Here is a 23,562-nt window from a genome sequence, read left to right on the forward strand (position 1 = left end):
GTACTAACAGACACTGCTTCAGCAGTTATCCTTCTCATCAATAATGAAGGCCTTCAAGTCTGCAGTAGGCCACGCAGTCCAAGACTGATAGAACAACCTATGCTGCTCGCTATGGCCTGCGGCCTAGCCCAGCAGCAAGATAGGCCTATGATCCTCAAACAGTCAGCAACTAATAACATATGCTGATCTGATGACAGTGACTTATCAACCTTGAAACAGTCCTAAGGAACAACCCTTATCAATGTGCTGTCACCATGCTTCTTTTATTTATAGCAACCGAAACACTGTCCTTCCAGACCTCCTTATACTGTGAATGCGTATAGGGTCAACAGACTGCGGATTCAGGCCTTCTGAAGCTGCGGATTATGAGTCTCTTTCTTGAGCACTGCTGAGATCACCATCTTGCTGCTCCTCTAACATCATTGCATCACTAAGAACTTCATTGTTGTCGCAATATCTTTTAGTGTATCATTGTTACGCTATGGTTGCCCTTAGGATCTCTGCACCATAAAGACCACGACAACACTTCGCTGTACTGCTTCTTTCATTATACTTAAATTGTAATAATCATGTTATTACTTCTTGTGATCCTTGTCATTGTGACTGCTTCTGAGATCATATTCATGTCGAGATCACTAGATCTGAATACAATGGAGACTATTGATATGGTATATCTCCTTTTTCAGGGATGCCAAGAATCAATGACATCACCGAAACATACTTCATTAATCTGGTTATGCTGAGACAGTAATATATATGAAATAGAGATAATATTCAAAATGACCTTCGTTGATCCGAGAGAGTAGATCCATCACTGCTCCCTTGGAGTATACCGAGACTGCAGCTCTTGATTTGATTGTCACTGCTCAGATTGCAGTAGACACAGTCATTATTGAAATTCTCTTCAATGAGATTATATGCCGAGACTGATACAGGAATATCTCTGAAAGAGCGGAGATATCTTTATGCTGAGATTGTCATATCAATCTATTCATGTAATGCAGAGACTTTCATTATAAGGATTAGGTCTCTGTTGAGAATCTATATAGCTCAGACCTCATTGCAGTGTCCTTATCCGAGATCTTCATCTCCTTATCCATCCGAGTTTTGTGCCTTTAATTCATAGGTATGCCGAGAGAATATTTAGCCCAGTTCATGGATCAATTCTGCGTCCTCATCATACCTTCGAGTTCTGGTCATGAATGCACCTCATACCCTAACCGAGGTGCAGTCAGATCCAGCTTCTCCATGCGAGATCTAGCATGTGTGATTTCTGCGTTCTAGACTGCGGCTCCACTACTGCTTCATTCCCTTAATAGTGTGATTATTATAGTGGATAGAGTTCCGACATTTATCATGTAACTGTTCTTCAAAATATCAGAAGTATCAGAGTTCATATGACTGTCTCCGTGACTGCACATAGGTTTTCACTGCGGCTTCATTAACTGTGTGTATATATGTATGGACTGCGTCTTCATTCCAAAGATTGCGGCTTCATTAACTGTGCGTATATATATATAGACTGCGGCTTCATTATTCCAACGTATATATTGTATGGACTGCGGCTTCATTATTCCAGCGTATATATTGTATGGACTGCGGCTTCATTATTCCAGCGTATATATGTATAACCATTCCCAGCGTATAAAGTGGTTCCATATTGTGTATACAACATAAGCAATATTGGATATATGAACAACGTATCATAACTGTTCTTTATGTCCTGTGTTTACTTATATGCGGCTTCATTATTTCTTCAACTGCGTATTAGTACTCCTCTTGACAGCTACAGGTCTCCTTTTGCACTGCGTCCAGACCTCCTTGTAAGACATGACTGCGGCTTGACTGCAGCTACGTTAGCCTTACTGCGGTTGTCTCTTATATGAACACACGTTAACCTTTAACCTTACTGCGGTTTTTCCTTATATGACTGCGGCTTCCTGCGGTTAGGGCATCACCCTTGGGCCAGCGTATCTGTTGGTTCTCTCCTTCCAAAAACCCAGACGTGGAGAGGAGATCACCTCAAGAATACCTGTTCTTCGATGATGATTGCTATAGATAGAGTTTGTCTTCACCTCAGCTCTGATACCATGTAAAGTTTTGTAGATGTTCTATGCTAAGAGCAATTTCACTTTTCTCACAGCAATCATACAAGTAGATAAGCAAAATGCAGATAGAACATATAAGCAGATCTTACAGAAGACAAATCAGAAACAAGAAAAATGAATGTGTTCGTTTCGGCGGTCAACAGGATGCTTCAACCAGCAAAGTCTCCTTTGGTCAGCCAGCCCAGCATGTGTCACAACAACCCTCCTGGTAGCTCGTACTTTGGGATAAGAGAGGAAGATGTGAGTTGAGTTGTCTTCAAATTCTCTCCAACTTTTCCTGTATATATATCCATCAATGAGGGTGTGTGACACATCTGTTGGGCATGTGAGCCTACATTACAAAACTGGCTGACCTTGCACATATAATTTATTAAGAATAATAAATTCAAAATATAAGTTCTGCTCATCGGATTAAGACTATTTTTATATGGATTTTACACCTCTCAGAAAGAGGAATCCAACAAAATATTAGCCTCTTAATCTGAGCATCAGAACATGGAGTTTGGACCTAGTTGTCCAATTTTAACAGTTATCTTCATGGTGAAGATCTCTGCTCTTATCTTGTCAAGTCAAAGTGTTGACTTCTGATGTATATGTACTATCTCTCTATCTGTTGAACTATTGAAGAACATAAGAAGAATTGATCAAGGGTTTCCCTACATTGGGGTTTGTCCTTGGATGGCGCCACATCTCGTGTCCTCTTGTCTTGGCTTGTTTTTTGCGATTTATGTTTAAGTTCTATCTGCATTTTACTATCATCCTAAATGTGATTGCTAATCTGGAAAATTGAAGTAAATTTGCTCTCAACATAGAACATACCTAAAATTAACAAAAAATTCATAACTCCTCAATGACAACTCAGAATTTGATGATTCTCATTGCGTTAGAACCATCTCACCGAGAGCTTCATCCTCATCCATCACATGTCAAAGAATCGTCATAGTTTTGTCCCAAATATCTATGGGTGCAAAACTCCAGGCTTGGGTTCTAAACCCACAAGTCTACTTGTGGCGCTTTGACCTCCAACCCTCAAACACTAGGGTTTGGAGTACCTCCCAAGCTACACAAAAATCAACACTCCCTCTTAGTGAGGGAGGTACTTCCAAGACTAGGAAGTAACCATCGTCATCCGGCGACACTAGCCCATCTAGCATCCATCACTATAGCATACCTTGTAAAATGAATCCGACAATCTCGTTAGTGCCTCTGCCTCATCACATCCGAACCTGAAGATCCCAAACCTCCATAGGGGCTGCTCCCTCTGAGGCTAGACTCCCTCTAAGCCTACACGATCTCCACTAGCTCAATCCTGCAAACAGTCATCCTCCTGGATCAAGTAACACTCATGCAAATCCCACCAATCTTGGACATGCAACATCACGATCCGATGAAGACTCTATCCTGCCAACCTGTATTCCATCACATGAAGCCATCTCGATCAACCTGATCTCGTCCATGCCAAAGAAACCCTTGACCTGTCCCAACCATCCATGACAAGACATAGGAAGTCCATGATCTACAAACCGCCACACGACACACTAAATTGCACCAGGTTCACCACCGATCCACCAGAACTCCCAGCCCATCTCATCATGTAGTCTATCGAGACCACATCTCCATGTCTTCAGCTGAACCCTCTGCTCCATGATCCAGACACCCACAACTCCCTCTGAGTTGCTTTGCTGTGCACACTTTAATTCACTTTCCCTCAAAGTAGTTTATATATGCTTTGATACCATGTTGAATTTCCATGATCTTGGGTCTAGGATAGAGTCTTAAAATCTCTGACGCTACCAAACCAAGAATCTCAACGATACTACTTTGCACAACGGAATATAAACAACAGTAAATCACACATGCATAAAATATGGACAACTTTTTACAATTTTGTACAATAATCCAACTTCGTTATATTAAACAACATATAATACACTAGTCTAGGGCTCCCATACCAGGGATAATGACCTTCATACATCGACTAGTACAAGATACAAAACTGGGACTTGGTGTCAGACCATCGACAACCAATCTATCCTAAACAAGATACTCTAACCATCTGGCTATTGCATGCTTTCTCATCTAATCTTGGTCGTACCCTGTACCTTCTCGGTCCTTCAGCTCCCAATCTGCATCTTTTGCCTCTATAAATGCTCCAAGTCCATCTGACCATTGAATTTTGGCTATCCAATCTGTTCACTAGTTGTGCCTTCATCCATCAAGGCCACAACACATCAAGACTCTTGTCGAGTTGTTCACAACCCCACTTGTGAAAACTCTCAATCTACCCACTGTTGCTCCTCAACTACTCAGGGACTTCAGCCCACTATGGTCTTCTTGCGTTACACCGATGAAGACCAACATATGGCACAGAGGGTTGCCACCTATCACTGCAAGATGTCCATCTCCCACAATGAACATGGGCTAGGAGGACTGCCCATCATCTGTTGTAGAAGTCCTTCTCCACACACAAGTCTCGAGCTCCACAAACTGCTCTTGGTTGATCAGACCCTTGAGCTCAACCACTGCCTCTCTTGCAACCACCTTTGTCCATCAAGGTGTTTCTCACCGGGCTCCAACTTGGACACTATCATGCTGTCCTCCAGCAGACCATAAGTGCCCAATCATGTCCACACTTGGTCTTCTCTCATGCTGCCCTCCAACAGTCCACGAGAGACCAAGTCCACGTTGTAGCATCTGCACTTTGTTAGGGCATCCCCACACTTGGAAGACCCTTACACATGGCTGCCCATAGACTCCACCATTCTGCCCTTTGCTCTGCAATAGAGGAGCTATTGCACAAATCTGGGCATCAACAACTTGTCCTCTCCTAGGACACCATCAACCGTGCGATTTGCTCCTAGTTGGAGTTCCTTCATGCCCGAGGCAACTCCAACAAATGGCTCCCATGGGCTGCAAACTAGCCGATCCAATACTGGTCACAAACTGTGACCCAACACATGGTAAAACTGGAGAAATAATATACCATTCATATGTTGTTCATGGACTGAAGTTTGGTCACTGGTTAGGGCATCCTTACTGCCCACACAACCTACCATCTGAGATCAAAACCTCCACCAAAGACTGCGGCCTTCTCAAATCTACAAGCCTCTACCACTCGCTATCTTGATAGGCACCTAGAGCACCCAAATTTGGTTTGTTTAGCCCTCCAAACAGCCACCATAGGTCTGCGGCCTAGTCTTTGTTAGAGAATCTAGGGCAAAGTAGTGATGTGGTGATTCTCTGAGACTTGATAACAATTTGTGAAGTCTTTTTACTTTTTCTTAGTTAACTTATACTTCTTCTTGTTCTTATTAGTGCATATGTGTGTGCTTCATCAAACTGCTACCCAAAAAAAATAACAAGAACACAAAATTTGGCTCTTTGCCAGGGACAAACCCTCTCCACTCTTGAGAGGGAAACCCTTTGTAAGTTTTCTCTTATTGAAGCTTCTTATTTGAACAACTGCCAAACCCTAGACCCTTGACTTGGATATCCTCCAAGCATGAGTCAAATCCTTCCTCTTTCTGCACTGTCACTTCCGGCACATCTTCTGGCACTTCTTCTGGCACTTTGTCTTCCAGCACTTTATCTTCTAGGTTAGGAAACCCTAGAATATTAGGGCTTCTCTTCTTCTCTATAAAGAGATCCTTCTTTGCTGTCCTTAGGAGACCTTGTAGACCCAACTGCTCATCTGAATTAGGTCTCTTATGCTTCTGCCCTAAACTGCTGTACTGCTGTCCCTGGTTAGGGCAAGTGCATGCTGCAACAGCCCTTCATAAACCCACTAAACACCTTTCAAATAACTACGGCTTAGTCAAGGTAAGGTGATGCTTCTATGTGCTGTTGTCCTGGGCATATAACAACCTCTCAAGCCTCCACACAACCCTGTTTTGGTGTGGCTAGGCCTGCGGCCTACCACAGGTCTCTGCGGCACCCTAAAAGCCCTCCAAAATAGTCATACCTCACCTCTTTTCTGCCCTCAAACAGTCCGCAAACAGCCCCTAAAGCTTCGGCCCTCTAGCAAGGGAACTCAGCCCTCCTTCCAGCTCTCGGATTCCTGAACTAGGCCTGAATTAGCCCTCTCCTCCTTCGCTGTTTGGTCTCCTTGCTACGCTGCCCTTTCAGACCCTTTATCTCCTCTTTTCTTCGTCCTTATAACCCTTTAGCTAAGATGGTGTTTTCAAATAAGGAGTAGACAACCTCTATTTATAGAGGTTTGTCCCTCCTCCTTCAAGCCGACATGACTGTCCCTAAAGCCGACTTGACAGTTCAGCTTTTAAATTCATTTTTCTTCATTATTTGCTGCTTGTAGTCTTTGTTGCTGCTAAGATAGGATTTGACTTGCCTTGGAGGTGTTCCCATGACCTTGTATGACATCATACATGATGTAACATGCCCTCAAAGGGTCTCATCATAATTACATTTTGACTTTGACTCCCTAGAAGCACTTCAAAATGTGCTTGACCTATTTTCAATGAGCAAGCAACTCGTTGACAAATAATGTCAAAATAAATTCTCTTTTCTTGAACAAGTACAAATAGCAAAATTACATATATGAAGACCGAACCTAGTTACATCTTCTCCAACAGTCTTCACAGGTCTGTGATCTCCACGACCTGTTCTAGCATGATAACCCACGTCAACTAGCACATAACAACTTCCCTTGAGTGCGGCTATCCCTCCTTGAGAGGCCGAGGCAGTTTTCTGTTGTCCTAGCCTCCAAACAAGCCTCGGTCTTCCTTCAAGTATTGCGGCTGCCCTAGATCTCCACCTACAGGTATGCGGCAGCCTAGATTTGGGAATGTCCACCCTCAATCGAACCTTCAAACAGGCCCAATCCCTTCTCCTTTCACCTGCATTCACACCTTGCCTTACTCGGCCTTGCTGTGGCATGAGACAGCCCTCCATGCAGTCAAAGAGGCACCCAAACCAACCCTAAGCCCTCACGCTGTTATGTCCTCTTCTCCTGTGGCAAAACAGAGGTATCTCCCTCTTCACTGAGTTGTTGTCCCTCCTTCTTAACACTGCCTTAATGTTGCTCTCTTTGGATGTGTAATAACCTGACATATCACCCTCTATTTATATCCAAAAGAGGGGCTCCTTCCAACTTCACTCTAGGGCTGTCCAGCTGTCAAGGAGGCTTTCTAAACTTAAGCCGACCTTAACTCATATGGTGCCAACCCAACATTAGACTTCCAAAATTCATAACTCCTCAACGGCAACTCAGAATCAGATGATTCTCATTGCGTTAGAATCGTCTCGCCAAGAGCTATCATCCTCATCCATCACATGTCGAAGAATTGTCACGGTTTTGGCCCAAACATCTATGGGTGCAAAACCCCAAGCTTGGGTTCTAAGCCCACAAGTCTACTTGTGGCGCTTTGACCTCCAACCCTCGAACACTAGGGCTTGGAGTACCTCCCAAGCTACACAAAAATCAACAAGAAAGTGCGCCCTCTAGAAGCTCAAAGAGATCTCATGCATGAAAAGTGGGACAAACAATCAAAGCTCCCCTTCTAGAAACATCTAGAGGCACTTGATGAGAGAGAAAGTGGAGCCTAGTAATGTTCATATGTGTGATTAAGACATACTAGCTCAATAATACATCATACAAGTCCCATGTCTGAAAAATGGGCTCAAGAAGGGGGACACCCCTCACATGTGCTAGATAAACCAAAATATAATGTCGTAAAGTACTCCCTGTGGTTCCAGTGTACATGATGTTGATGTACACCTGTTGTGATGATATGGTGTCCATGTCATCATCTCATACTCTGTATCTCCTGTATCCTTTACTGTTGACATTACTCGATGAAAGTGAAGGGAAATTATGAATGTGGCATAGGTGCTTAAAATGTGAAAGGAAAGATTGAGTTCTAGAAGCAACCCGATAGGTAGTCATGTCTGGATGCTGCATGGGGTTTATCCTTTGGAAAATTCCTAGAGCTTAGTTTCTCTAATCATGTTGCAGCAAGTAGAGTTGTGTGGTCATTCATTACACCGAGACTGCCTTCACTTTTATAGGTATGCCACTGAATTTGGCTGCTTTATATTTTGCAAGCAGTTTTCATGTTATTTTTTTATTTTTGCCTTGTGATATCTTACATAATTTACATAGCTCTTGATTTTTCCAGAGTACACATAATTGTGTATGATGGTCCATTGCCTGAGATCAAGACACCTAGGCATTCATATGTGGATTTTAGATAGACATCATACTGTTCATTATGCCAAGTATACCATGAAAAATTGAAATATGAGAATGCAAAGTCAAATCTTGAAAATTCTATACCAACGTGTAAATTACAGCTCTCAACAGTTAGATCGTTGTCCCCTTTCAAATTGATTTTCCACTTGTCAATGGTGTAATGTTAGCATATAACCTCAGATCAGAGAGCAAGTGGTAATGTTGGCCATTCATTTCCAGGCATGAAAACTCAGTAGATGTTTGAACTTTGAATTGCTTGAGTTTATTTATGCTTAGGGTTAGATGCAAAGCTATGTGCAAGGAAACCAAATCAAAACCTCATTTATGCTAAATTCAAATGATAAACCTTGAGAAAAACTATTAGCATGACAGGACCTAAGTTAAAAAAATTGAGCAAATGCAATAAATCGTTAGATCAAAGAAATGGAATGCAAGCCAATTTGGAATGAGCCCCTTTTAAATGGACGGTCTGTAGAGAATATCATACAAACAACAAATCAATCTAGAGATTATGTTATCTCTTATGGTCGATCTACAGAACAAAATCTGTTTGTAGCAAAAGATGAAGAAATTAGCTCATTGAAACAGGAAAAAGGAAACTTAGTTATAAAGGTAAAGGTCTACAAGTCCTAGGCTGCATGTAAACAGAAGTTAAAGGAAAAACTCAAAGAGACGATTGGAAAAGAAAAGAAAAGGCCCTAAATTCCTCCATTGGGCATGGAGTCTTATCTTGACCCTCAAGCAAAATCCCTTTTGCCTTGTATTTCTGAAGTTTCTACACATTCCCTGGTGAATGCTTGGAAAACATCACTCTAGGAAGTTGGACTGTATAGAAATCAAAGAGAGGATAGACTAGTATTAGATCTAGCCTAAGTAATATAACTAAAAAAAATTAAAATTTCTAAGCTCAAATATGAAGTAAAGAATTAAAATTCTGAAAATAGTCAACCCCGATACTCAAAATTTAGCTTAAACATTTTCACAATGAAATAACATAGGAACACTCCATATCTTACTTGCATTTGTTGATGTTGCACTGGCTTCTTCCTTCAATGTAATGTGCATGCCCAAAATCCTTTCTATTTATAACTTGGGACTAAATGCTTAAGAGACAGGAAAAATTTCATACCAATAGTGAGCAAATGAGAGTTTTATTCCATTTCCAACCATGTACAAACGAGAGTTTTATTCCATTTCCAACCATGTACAAATGAGAGGGGTGCCATCCTATTATAGGAAGAGAGGCCTCCTAAGCCATCATTACAAAACCATGTGCCATCATGAAATGGTGTGCTCAATACAAGTGGTAAATAACTGACTCCCAACTAACTTCCTCACATATGTGGACCTCTCTTATATGCTAGGTGGTGCACTCCAACCCTTTCCCACACGTGAAGGTCAAAATAGTCAAACACAAAAGTGTCTTACTCCTTTTGGCCAACAAACCCTGTCCTTTCCCACATGTGAGGGTCAAGAAAGGGTCAAAGCATTAGTGCCTCCACTAACTAGCTCATAACTAGCTCATAAATGTGTACAAATAGTCTCCCACATTGGAGAGACAAGAGAGAAAGTGTGCCCTCTCTAGAAGCTCAAAGAGATCTCATGCATGAAAAGTGGGTCAGACAATCAAAGCTTTCCTTCTAAAAACATCTAGAGGCACATGATGAGAGAGAAAGTGGAGCCTAGTAATGTTCACATGTGTGATTGAGACATACTAGCTCAATAATACATCATACAAGTCCCATGTTTGAAAAATGGGCTCACATGTGCTAGATAAACCAAAATATAATGTCGTAAAGTACTCCCTGTGATTCCATTGTACATGATGTTGATGCACACCTGTTGTGATGATATGGTGTCCATATCATCATCCAAGTAAGTTGTCACAGATCCTAATGTAGGTACATGCATCCCAATGCATAGTGCTCAGGTTCCAATGTGTGGTGCCCAACCTATAATGAAGGATCATTCCAAAGATCCATTAGGCACATAATATAGGTAACCTCCCTTAACATTCATAACATACGTTAATTTTACAAGTTTACCTAAGTTCACCATGGTGGTACAACTGTACCCTCATTACATGTGTCATTTTTGTAGGACACAAGGTATTTCCTAAGTTACTTTGTTAGAAATAGGTAAAGGTGATATAATTCTATGGAAGGGGAGAGGAAAACCTTTTGAAATGACCCTCAAATTCATAATAATGGTATGCTAGGTCTATAACTAGTCCAAATAGCCCTTAAAATCTTCAGTTAATTTTCTGCAAATCTTTGAGAGGGAGTATTTTTCTTTAATTTTACTGCTTTGATGCCTTATTTATTACCTTATTTTACTACTTTATATATCATGCCTTATTTTACTGCTTTGAGTCTCAATGTGGCAGTCAATACTTTGACAGTGAAAAGTACTTGCATATTGCTTGCACATATGTAAATATATTGCATGAATGAAAGAGGTTTGTTCACAGAATGCTGTGTATGCACATTGAAAGATACAGAGTGCTGCTATCAATGTTGGCATATAAAAATTTGGTGAACAGAACTGTAAGGATAGAATTGGACTTCAATCCTCTGCTGGACTGTGATCTTGGCACCATAAGTAAACAACCCCAGCAACTAGTTATTGAACCAAATCTGAACAGAGGACAAGAAGTGTGATCTCAGCTTGTTCATGAATTGCGGCGACATTACAATTTAGTTCCACATTCATAAATCTGGCCTTCATAAATCTGCTCCTTATTTTTAAGATTTATTAAGCAACAAACTTCCAATTACCAAATCGCATGCATGGGCAGTCTCTCTTACGTGGTCTACCCAATCAACTAACAGACCATATGATGTAGGACATCAAGATAGGATTACATGGTTGAATATTACTGCCATCTAAGCCATGCAAGGTTTCTCCATACCAATGATGCTATTATGACAATAATCCTGGAGGTCAGAGCCATGTTTAACATTCATCTACTGTTAATACAACTCTGTTCATGAAGAAAGTTGTCATTAAGCAGAAAACACTTCCAGGTTATATAGTACCATCATTCTGAAATCCTCTGCTAACTAGCCACAACAAATATTGATTTGAATCACAAGGTGTTTCAACCTTATATTTGCTTTAAGGATCAAGAGTTCTTGATTCATAGTCAATCTTGAATAAGGGTGCTTCTGTTGCAGACTTACACAATCTTCAGTACCCACGATGTCTGAAGGTGCTGCTACCACTACTTTTGCATGCTGCTCTTTTCTGAGGCAAATGTGCTGCTCCAGAAACCCTACAAATTTTGAAGGAGAGATCCTTGACTAGATTGTAATGGTCATGATGGATTTTGAATGCTGTTCAATATCTTAGCTTTTTCTGCCTTTTATAGGATGAATGTCCTGTGATGAGAATGAATGTGATACTTTTATTCTTGAAATAGATCTGTGACTTGGATGTCACAATTCTGACTTGTACCCATCCTTACACTGTCTCAATTGTTACAATAAATTCATTCTACTGTCTAATGAAGAAATTGATAATGATGAAGCTATGCACTAATTTCGACTCGTGACAATTCCTTCAACTGAGAAAAAACAGAAATCAAACTAAGCTGATGTACCTCTGATGTCCTGAGGATGTATGCTTTCTGCCTTGTCACTATGTAGATTCAAAGTTCTGGAGATGTTACTGCTCACTATTCATGTCCTTGGAGAGCTAAAATTTGAGATGGTCTTACTGGGAACTGAGTCTTGATCAAGATTTCTGTTGAAAAAGTCTTGGACTAGAGGAGACTACTCATTCTACATCGATGTATAGTGAAATCTACATGTATGAAATCAAGTGATTAGCACAAGCTAATGTGCATATTTGACCCATCCAAGCTAATGTGAGTTGGGATGAGTTGAGGTTGGTAACTTGAGTTCCTTTTCCAATTGAAGAAAGAGAAGGTTATTTTGGTTGCCATTATCAATTTACCATATATGCTAGTTTGTGCTTGATATGACAGTTCTATGTACAAAGAGCTTCCTTGTTGCTGGTAAGGCTATCTTTGGGCATTAGCATCAAGTTTGGATCAATGTACCTGGGATTGTTGACATCAACCTCTAAGTCTCCAACCTCTCAATAATGCTTAGAAAGGAAGTATTTTTCATTTCGGAGCTCTTTGGACTAAATGTTTGACATTCCTCATTGGAATGTCAGTGGGTAGAGGATATGGAATTGGTTTCTCCTTTGTTCTACCCAATATTGTTGGGCTGATTAATTAGTAGAAAGAGAATGAGTACGAAATTCGCTTCATCTAAAAGAATTGAATGGTCTTATGTAACTTGGCTTTGATATTGGAACCAATTTACAACTTTCCATAAAATGCTTCGAGGAGGAAATAGAAGAAACTCTAACTTATTTCTAATACTAGGGAACAACCCACAAAATAATTTGGTGTAGAGGTTATATTTTGGGCCCTTTGAGACTCTACCTTGAGTTGGGAGAGAGATCCATATCTAGCTCTCCATTCCTTTCCTATAAAGATCTGGTCTCCTTGGGTCATTTTGGTCAAAGGAAATATTGAGACTTTCAGGCCGCTTTTTTTCTTCATTTTGCCATTATCTCCATTTATTGACTCCCTACTTTATAGGTTCCCTTGAATTCTCCCCCCCAAGGCATAGAATAATGAATCAATCAAGGAGGACATCTAATGGCAGTACATTCTAATCACCTAATTTTCTCCCTCACAATGTCTTAGATCTAAGCTAGCATTTTATGCTAAGCATTTTTTGCAGCTTAAAAGTCAATTGTTTGTCCAGCTACATATGAAGGCATTGATCCCATGGACTCAAGATTCCCATCATCAACTAAGATCATGCTCTCACCATTTACATGTCAAGATATGTATCATTAGATTCCCTAAGAGGACAAGATTTGTCGACACTCCTCCTTCTAGGAGGTGGAGACTAAAGAGCACTTCATGTTTCAAGTGCCCCATCTAATACAAGATACTAGGGAGATTGCACTGCTTCTATAGAGACTCTAGCAAGTCCCTTGCGACCTTTTTTTTAAAACCCAAACCATAAATGCTTACCCCAATAATGCAAGTTGTAGTTACTAATAGACAATGTGCCCTACAAGGACCTTCAAGGTCTACTTGGTTGACAACTCCACCTCTCAAACATCAAAGGAATGAAGAGACTGGATACAGGGTTCACTTTTCCTTTTACTAGATCCAAGACTTTATTCTTTTTGAGGATGAGATCTATCCTCTTCTTCCAAGCATTGTAATTGAATGATTCTTCTAATTTGTTCTCTTCCTTTATTGTGTTAGACGTTGTCCTTGAAGATAGTAAGCTTCTTTCCTTGTAAGGTCTACTTATATGATCCTTTAATCAACTTTTTGAGGTTCCTTAGATTACTTTCAATAGATCCTTAAACTGTCTTATTCCTCCTTCTTCATCTTAGCTCCATCCTTCAGCTTTAATGATTTTGATCCCAAGCCTCTAATAGCTTTTAGTATCTCCCAATTCCGTTGTAAGAGTAGCCAAGAACCCTTGAATTTTAACTTTATTGAATAAGTAGTTGAAGATCTTTTTGATACAGCTTCCTGGAGTATTCAATCCCATTCATAGAGGGAGTAAGCATTTACTTGAGAATTATATTGGCTTCTTTTACTTATTTGTTAATCCTAGGAGTCCACAATGGGGACTTTGACTAATAAAATGATGACCCAAGAATGGAACTCCACAACTTTTCTTTGGCATGCAAAATGAGATAAAACCCAACCCAGATGTTGGGTACTTTCCACAATCACCAAGTTCCAGTTGCTTGTTAGTGTCTTGTTCCTCTAACCAGAAGAAGGCCAATATGTTTTCTATCATACATCATAAGTCTCCACTGTCAACATACAACCTAACACCCAAAATTGTGTTGGTGGAAAGGCATGACACCATTGCAAAGGTTGTATCAAGTTTGGAAATCAGCTTGTCCATGCCTAAACCTTCTACACTTCTTGCAAATTACTTATGTTGCTACAATACAAGTGCAACCCAACTAGAAGATGAACTAAAGCAAGCATTCCCTCCCATGAGAACTGCACCCTCTTTCTATACTGGAGACTTAACCATGTAAGTGCCACAGTGCCTTAAGAAACCTAGGGATCTGTGCCCTTTCTGGGGATAGATCATGCATGCAATTGGAAATTGAACTAAACTGAAAGTTGAATTGAAGCAAACTGGAAATTGCTAAATTTGGAACAGCAGTGAACTGAATTTAACTTAAGGTGCCAAAACAGGAAATATGCTAATGCTGAAGGCATGCATTTTCACTTTGCATTCCTACATAATTGTGCCTCCCTCACACTGCGATGTGCATAAGAACCAATGCAAACCACTTCCATCTGCTGCTATATGGACCTGCAACAATAAGAGCACCTGCTAGATGAGTGTGCCCCAATTCTGTGGTCAACCCTATCAGAGCTAAACCAGGTAAAAATCTGACACCATTGACTAAGATCAACTATTGTAGGATTTCATGAAATATGTGTGTCAATGTATGCAAGGAGCCAACAAGACTGCTGCCAATCCAATAATTGTAACAAACATTTTACTTATAGTAAAATGTGATACTGTCAAGCCTAGGTCTATGCTAATGTTTGATGTTGCAAAATGCTAACATCAAGATGTAATTGCAAGAGTTATAAAAATAGACATCAAAACAAGCATCTCTCCATGGGGATTGATAATCCCACTTATATGGATAAGGAAGTACAATAAACAACCAAAAAGTAGGTCAATGGGACTAGGAAGTACTGTCACTAGCATGAACAATGACAAATTATTGAAACAGAGGCCATCAACATGAGATATCATGAAACCACTTCATCCCATTGCTCTCCACATATGGCATAAAGGGACTACCACTCACCCTTGTTCTTAGCATAGAGGTCATGGACAGATTCTTGCTGCAACCTCCTTTAGGGATTTAGGAGGCTTGGATAGCACCATAGCACACTTGAAGCTTGAAGTGTGGTGGTTACTCTTGTAAAAAAATTTCATGACAGTCTTGATGTGGATGAGAACTGTAGCTCATCTGAGTTTGAGTCATCACTTTCTTCAAAGTGTCACTACCCTAGGAAAGTTGTGGATGACATGACAGCAGTTATATATGAAAACCATAAGCGAATGTGCAATACAGCAGTAGTGAATTCTTTCTATGCTCATGGTACAATTAAAAGTATTTTGACTACTTTTGAAGCAACAGGTCATTCTCTATGGACAATACCATTTATGTCACAGCAAGGAATGGAAACAGAAAATGACAAGCTAGAGCATGTACATTGGTTATTAGAGGCATTACAAAGCTATTGCAGGATTTTGGAATAACTTTCCAAGGGATCCAAAGGTTTTTGTCCGCACTCTACAAGCTCAAGTTCTTAATGTTGTTCTACCTATCTGGAGCAATCCAATGTTTTGTCACTATAGTCCATCTTTGATTACCTTTGTTGTTTCCATTATTACCCATGTATACACTACCATAGGTGATGTTAAAGGAAGCAGAAATAGTATTCCTGGAAGCACAGGTCAACGATTTAGACGTCATCCACCTGATGAGGCTTCCATTTCTATGATGGTTGAAATGGGATTTCCAAGGTCCAGGGCAGAGGAAGCAATTGATTTTCTTTGGAAAATGCTCAGTGTACAAACTTGACTACGGATAGTGCCAGTGGTGTCATGGAAGTAGGCACAGAAGGTGCTATTAAGATTGCAGTGGGAAATTTACAGTCTCCATTTCCATTCCCGTTGGTGGCATGCCTAGAAAAACACTAGGCATGCCCCATCTTTCATCTTCTAATTTGCAAAAAGCCAGTAGCAGTAGTCTTGTAGAAAATTTCATTAGCACTGACATGCAACAGGCAAAATGGGAAGGTGTTTTGTTTGAAAATAATGGTGATGTTGGAGGATCATCTGATTATGGAAATAATGCATCTAAGCATCTTTTTCTGATAACAGAAGCAACTTCTTGTGCCCCAAAATTTTAAGTGCCACCTTCACTCCTAGTTACAACACAACCAAATTCTAATTCTATGGATCACTATAGTTATTAGTAACACTCCAAGTGTCATTTACTTATTTGATGATGACTAGAGCTATTGTAAAATATTTGTTGTTGATTACTTTTGCAGCTAATGCTAGAAAGCCTCCAAAGATTTTATGTAAATATACATTTTTTGTGATTGCTTGCTAGAAAATCCTATTTGTTAGATTAAGAAAGTGGATAGAGATGTTGGAATTCCAAATTGCTAACAAGTTCTATGTGAGGTAGCTACCAAAATTCTATATTCAGGTTTTATAGTTATTGGGAAAGTGTTGTTACAAACACATTGTCACCAAGAAATCGAATCATTTCAGTTTTTGTGGATTAATCAAACGAGGCACCTCAACTTTGATGTTGATGTTGGGAACATGAGTGGATGTAGCACTAACAGGCTGTTAAGAAAGCTTATCCCTAGCCAACAGGGCTTGGTATTGTATGTGCCATCCCAAAGGCCTTAGAAACAACAAAGACCACAAAGTTGTTGAAGGTATTTTAACTGGAATGACCATTTAAATTTCTATAAGTTGAAAACATATTTTCCCTACATATTGAGACTCTGAGTAGTACTATATCTTATATTTAATGAAGAATTAGGGAGCATCATTACAAGGAACACTTAATTAGGAACTCTTGCATATGGAAGGAAATAAGGCTTACTGTGTAAGAATGGGGATTGAATAATTGTACTCAAAGGAAAGAATAGATGAAGGAAAGTCTAGAATTGATATTTTTTTGTGGATACTAAAAAAGGGTCGGCCAAAACCTCCTCACTTACATGGAATAAAACGTCATTAAGCTCACTTTGTTTTGCAAGTGATGAAACACTAATTGGTTTAGCTGTAGAGTCATCTAGAAGAGCCCTTGAAGTTGAAATGGAAAAAGTCAAGCCAGAGGATGTTGACTTAGTTTTGATGTGTACGTCTACTCCAGATGATCTTTTTGCTGGTGCTCCCTAAGTAAGTATCATAAGATATTTATTCGATCTATAGCTGAATAATTATCATTAACTTTGCTATGACACTTTAATGTATTTTTACTCCATATTTTTTTGTTTTCCCATGTTTCTGCTTGGTTCAAATTGTTTGAGTTAATGTTTTCCATAATAGGGGAGCTACTTGGACTAGAGATATTATGCTATATCGTTAGCATTTTTATGGGAATTTATTAGTTACAGAATCTATATCATGATGGTATCATATTTTATTGATGTTATAGTAGTTAACATGGAGTTTAGATGCATTTCATTGAGTGGCAAACAATTCTTTTTTATCATGTATTGATTGGCTTGGTGAGCAATTGCGTTTGTCTAGGCTAATCTCAATTCAGAGGTGTTGGATTTTCAAATTATACAATCCACAATTTTGTTGATATCAAAATTCCTCGTATTGCTGTGTTTTTTGTTTTGAGATGATGTTTGTAGCCAACATTTGGGCTTTGTTGTGACAATTTTTGTGTATAATTTGATATAAGGGTATGCCTTTAAAGTTTAAAATCATTACCTTTGTTGCATTGATTAAAAGAGAAGAATCTGCCTAACCTAAAAATGCACTGTAGTGACATTGAAGTTAAATGTGAAGTTCTGCGTGCATTTATTCATTAACTTGTTAATGTTAGTTTCTGCTGTAGGGAATCGCTTTGATGTTGGGTTGTTTTGTTATAATTACCATTTCAATGGTTAGAAATGTGTCTTGAAATCATGTAAGTGTTTCCTTGGGGTGTGTTGAAAATCCTAGGAAATAGGCACATGGGGGAGCAGGTAAATGCAGATTTGATCAAACTTATTCTATAAGGAATAGAAAGGGATATGGTCAGAAACTGGAGGCCAATCATTTTACTTAATGTTTTGTACAATGTCAAGGTTTGAGAAGGTTTGATCTGTCATCATGTTCAAGGTTTGTTCTCAATGTCTATTCTACCCTTATGTGCTACGATGTTGGTCACTTCACTAACACTGTTATTTAGTCTTGCCATAGTCTTCAAGACACCCCTTTATTCACTGTTGATATGGACATGTGGATGCTGCTTACAAAAATATTGTTATGAATTGCGATGTTCTCATGCCGAGATGGTCTTCAAAATTATCAATAGTCAATGGTGGTTATGACTTATCAAATTATCAATTAAAATACATGGATGGCTAATAGTAACATGCATTAGAATTTTCTTTTTTGGTTTTGGTTATAAACTTGTAGTTTTACTCTTGTCATTCCTGAATGGTTTTGATTATTGACTGTTTTTTTTTTAATTGTCTCTCTTTATATATATTACAAAATATTTTTGTACTTGCTATTTTCCTACCATATCTGGATCCTGGCTTTTAAAGAATTTGGCAAATCTGTGTCCAGATCCCTATTTGTATCCTGCTGAACTTAGATTGCAATCTATCTTTGCATCATGTCACCATCTAGCCATGCATTCCCAAGCAACTTCCTTGATTTGTTACTAATGGTGGGCTAAGAACTAAGGGTGTTGTTGCCTGTTGGATACAAAGATTGAGTCAACTCTTTGCCTGTTAGGATTGTGTTCTTTGTGCCATAATCACCCTCATGTTTCGGATGGATTGGGATTCTAAAGCTATCCCTAGCAAGATGAGTAGTTGAGTCTTCAGAACTATGGTTTTCATTATCATGTTCACTTCCATTTCTTGCTATTTCTTCTTGCATATATTTTGTCAAGTGCTATAGCGTTCAATAGCAGCTTGCATGTCAGATTATAATTTGGTTGAGTTTTTAGATAAATATTGAATTTTCCCTAGTATATTTTCTAGGTGTTGTTTCGACTCTCAGTCTATGTATAACCACCACCCCACCAATTTCCATGGGACAATAGTTGCATACCATTTCATCCCCAACTATTTGGCAATGGTTCCATGTAGGATCCTTTTTATGTTTGGGAGCCATTGCATTTTTTCTACCACAAATAATTTGCAAATAAAGCCCTACATTTAATTTCTAGTTTTTTTTAACAAACTCTCTTAAGAGAAATAGGGTTTGAAGAATATTTGTAAATACCTTTACAAGTTCCAAGTCTTCACTCTGAATCAGTTCCAGGAGCAGATCTAAATCAATTGCAGGAACAAATTGAATCAACATCTGGAATCGGCAAAAGAGTAGCTCCAAAAACCAGTGTTGCAAACATTGTGATTATCATGGTCCTGGTATTATTGCAATGTCACAAATTTTACCCCAGAACGATATTATTGCCGATAAACTGTGCAGTGTTTTCATTCTCGAAAATAGCATGAGAATATTGTAAATATCTTGATATTATCATGAGATGCATGAAATTATTTTCCCTACTCATCGATGGAGGGGCATAAAGTCAATTATTTGTGTCTTTGAATAATTTTGTATTTTTTAAATTTGCCTATATTTTGTGATATTTTCCTGATGTTGTCAATATTTTCTTTTCCTGATTCTTGGTGATATTTTTGTTGACATGATGTTTACAACATTACCAAAAACACAAGAAGCACCCCAATCAAATCTTCAAATCAATACTCCAAGTCTTAATCCAAATCAGGTTTAGTAATAGATCCAAGAAACTCCCCAATCAAATCTTGAGTGCTCCAAATCATTGGATGAAACTCTCTGAATCAGATTGAGAAGCACTATGAATCAACACAAGAATATTGTTGAATCAATGCTCTTTGCTGCTCAAATGATCAATGAGAAGGTTGTGAAGCAAATATAGGGGGAATGATTAAATAGATGGGAAATGAGGTTTATGGCAGTTTTAGGATTTTTTGTAGGTTTATTTTTTCCTTTTTCCAAGGTTGGGGTTGCAATGGTACAAAATTGGTCAAACTGTCCAGTTTGATCGGTTTTTTCCTGAACTAGAAGTTTTGGGAAAAACCGATCAATTCTAGTTTCATGGGTGGGTTCTGACTGGAAATGCTCAAAGCAGTACTAGAACTAGTTGCTTCTAGTTTGGATTGTCCATTTTCAAATTTCAGCAACACTGAGCTGAACATGGATCTAAAGATGTTTACTACAAGTTGATGATAAAATGGTTGACATTATCCTTTGTTATTCTTGCGCACCCCCCCCCCCCAAAAAAAAAGAAAAAGAAAAAGAAAATATCATACCCATTGTTCTGGTTTTTTGGGGAGTAAGGAAATGTCCCTTTGTGCGATGGATTTCATTGGGGATGAAGGGACTTGCTGGCCATACTCGAGACATTCCTGTAAACTTTCAGGGACGTTCTTGTATATAATTTCTCTTCTAGAGGGTTCATCTTGTATATAATTGCTCTTATCAAAAAAATTTTGTTGCATGCGGAGGAATCTGTACATGTTTTGCAAATTTCCGACTTTTTAACATATGATTGTTATCCTAGTTTAGTCTGTTGCTTCTCACAAATAGTTTGTATTGCCTTGTGAAAATCCTTTTGCTTTCTGAATGAACTTGTGCCTCCTGTTTGCAAATCTATGAGTCAAAGATGATCATTCTATCATATTTTAGTATGCTATTCCTTGCAAGTAGTTTATGGAGTTGTCTATAATGCGACTTTTTGAAATTCCGGTGACGGAATAAGAAATTGAGATGAAATCATGATTTGTTGCAGTTAAAATGGTTTTTTAACTGCATATTCGGATTCAGCACCCTGAAAAACCCCTGGGACGGTTTCATTGTGCAGAAATTAGCTATCAAACTTGGATTCCAATAAATTACTGCCGGATTTTCACCAAAAATCGCCGGAAAGGCTTTCAAAAAGTCGCGTTAAAGACTACTCCGTAGTTTATAGTGCCTTGTCATAATATATGCAAAGCATCCTTATTTTCCACATGCTAAGCATCCCTATTTTCCTTATTTTATTAGCTTGCTTCTTAGTGACTGAAGAGACTTTTTTTATAAAAACATCACTGTCAATATCGTCTATCCTTTTGGAGCATACCTGTATTTACCATTTAGCCACCTATTCATGAATTTATTTGAGTTGAGTCTCACAGCAGTTCAAAATCCGATCAAAAAATCATTAAGGAAATAACCTATAAGACGTATAGAAAAGAAGCATGTAATTGTTTTTTCATTCCCTAAGGAGACTTTGTTGTTCCCTTTTTTAAAGTTGAATTTTTGCTTGGATAGTGAAACCCTCATAGCTGAGAGTTGCCACTTGCCAGCATATCCAAAGAGGTTTTCAATACCTTTGGAGATCAAATAGGGCATGTTTATATCACCATATATAAAATTCTATAAAATTTATAGAATTTTATATATGGTGATCTAGACATGCCCTATTTGATCTGCAAAGGTATTGAAAACCTCTTTGCATATTGCATAAAGACAAAAAATTACAAATGGTTGAAACAATTGAGACTAGATGGAGGTTAGAACACAGACAAACTAGAAGCAGACCATAACCAAGACGAGAAAGTGAGCATATTTTTCATATGACTAACTAAGTTAACCGACACAACATATGAAATATCACAGTTAAGCAGATTCTATTTTAATCATTCAGCAGAATTTGATGGTCCTCTAACCCACATGCCTCATGGTCAGTAAACCACACTTTAGTCAATAGTTAGGTTTAATGTTTTGAATTTTCTACAAATGAGCTTCCTTCAATGTTGTGGGCCTTGTGACTGAGGCTACATTTGTTACCTATGCAAGGTAGCAACCAATTTCAAATGTATTTACATAGAATTACTCAAAGAACTTCATTGTAAGAGTTTCTCATTGGGATACATTTTGCAATCACTTGCATGATTTGGTGTCTTCAAAACTTGTTCTTGTGTGCATGTGTGTATTATGTTTTAAAAAATTGCCAGTTCTATGTTAGTAGTATTTGCTTCTCACATATGTAATAAAATGGTACCACAAAGTATTCCATCTATATCGATAATTATGTTGGTATATGAACATCTTTCTGCAACTACATTCCTATTGGGTTTGAATGAAAATTGCATGCGGTAGCCACCACAAAGTGGATTTCCTCGTGATATCCAAATGAAAAGTAATTGATATTAATGATTGTGCATGTGTTTATTTTATGGATTCCAGTTTTTAAATGGGATCCAACCAAGGGTCTATAAAATATTTTGTTTTCAACTCTCAAAAGTTCCATTTTTTTTTTGGATTTCATGTTATTGTTAAGATTAAGTTTTTGCATGCTGACAACCTATGTCTTTAGGACATAACCTTTTTTCCCCTTAACCATATTAAATTGGTATTTTTTGTGTCAATTTGTATAATTTTAACAAATATAGTTTACTACGTGTAGATTTTAGATATTTTTCTGTAAAGTTTTGCATTAATTATTCATACTCATGATTCTATATTAGAAAAAAATGCAATTTTGATATCAGGTGCAAAGTGAGTTGGGTTGTATAAAAGCCTTGGCTTTTGACATTACAGCTTCTTGTAATGGCTTTGTGTTGGGTCTTGTAACAACTACATGTTTCCTAAAAGGTGAGTTGTTGTGTCTATTCTTATTGTTGATAAATCCATTTTTTTTGTATAATTCATTTACTTATGGTTAGTATTCTTGGAACAATGACAGGTAGTGGATTTAAAAATGTTTTGGTTATTGGAGTAGATGCTCTTTCTAGATATGTTGATTGGACAGACTGGAGCTCTTGCGTTCTTTTTGGGGATGGAGCTGGTGTTGTGCTATTAGAGGTAGACATCATTTTTTAGCCTTGCAAATTAAATTACCTTTACAAAAGTCTCACTGCTTTGACTACAATATCTCCCATATTTATTAATCCCTTTCTGTATAAACATGATTTTATACCTTTCTATTTATATGTAAACTAAAAACTTCTTAAGTATTTGACATATCCTTTCAAGTGTTGGTATTTTACCTTGTTGTCATTATAATCTTACACACTGGAATACATAATTAGATGTTATATTGATTAGCTCATTGTGGTTGTCACAATAATTGTTAGGGTTGAAACATCAACCATTATGAAATAATGACTACTTGCATAGTTTGCACAACTTGCATGATGACAAACTTATAGTTTTCAAAGCTCTTTTCTAAATCTATTTTTTTGAGAAAATTTGTCTTTTTACTTTAGGTACTGTAGATTGCTACTGTGTGACATATGCTATGATATAATTGCCTGATAAATAGACAGAAGTGTTGTACAACCGTCTTTTTTAAATCTAAAGAAACAATATTTCCAAATACAAAGTTTATTAATTAAGAACATCTTTTAGACTTCTTTGCTAA

The 23,562-nt window shown here is 38.2% G+C and overlaps 1 long non-coding RNA gene across 2 annotated transcripts in view; it reads left to right on the plus strand.

Moving 5' to 3' along the window:
- Positions 1-23,562, plus strand: part of LOC149152615 (uncharacterized) — a 59,037-nt gene that overhangs the window by 11,820 nt on the left and 23,655 nt on the right. For both annotated transcript variants that reach the window (XR_016262521.1, XR_016262520.1), the window contains exon 2: positions 22,885-23,003. This is a non-coding gene — a long non-coding RNA (uncharacterized LOC149152615). The remainder of the gene's footprint in view (positions 1-22,884; positions 23,004-23,562) is intronic.

This window comes from Pinus tabuliformis, chromosome 9, assembly GCF_031772625.1.
Source record: "Pinus tabuliformis cultivar Carrire ecotype Pingquan chromosome 9, CPIR1, whole genome shotgun sequence".
NCBI lineage: Eukaryota > Viridiplantae > Streptophyta > Pinopsida > Pinales > Pinaceae > Pinus > Pinus tabuliformis.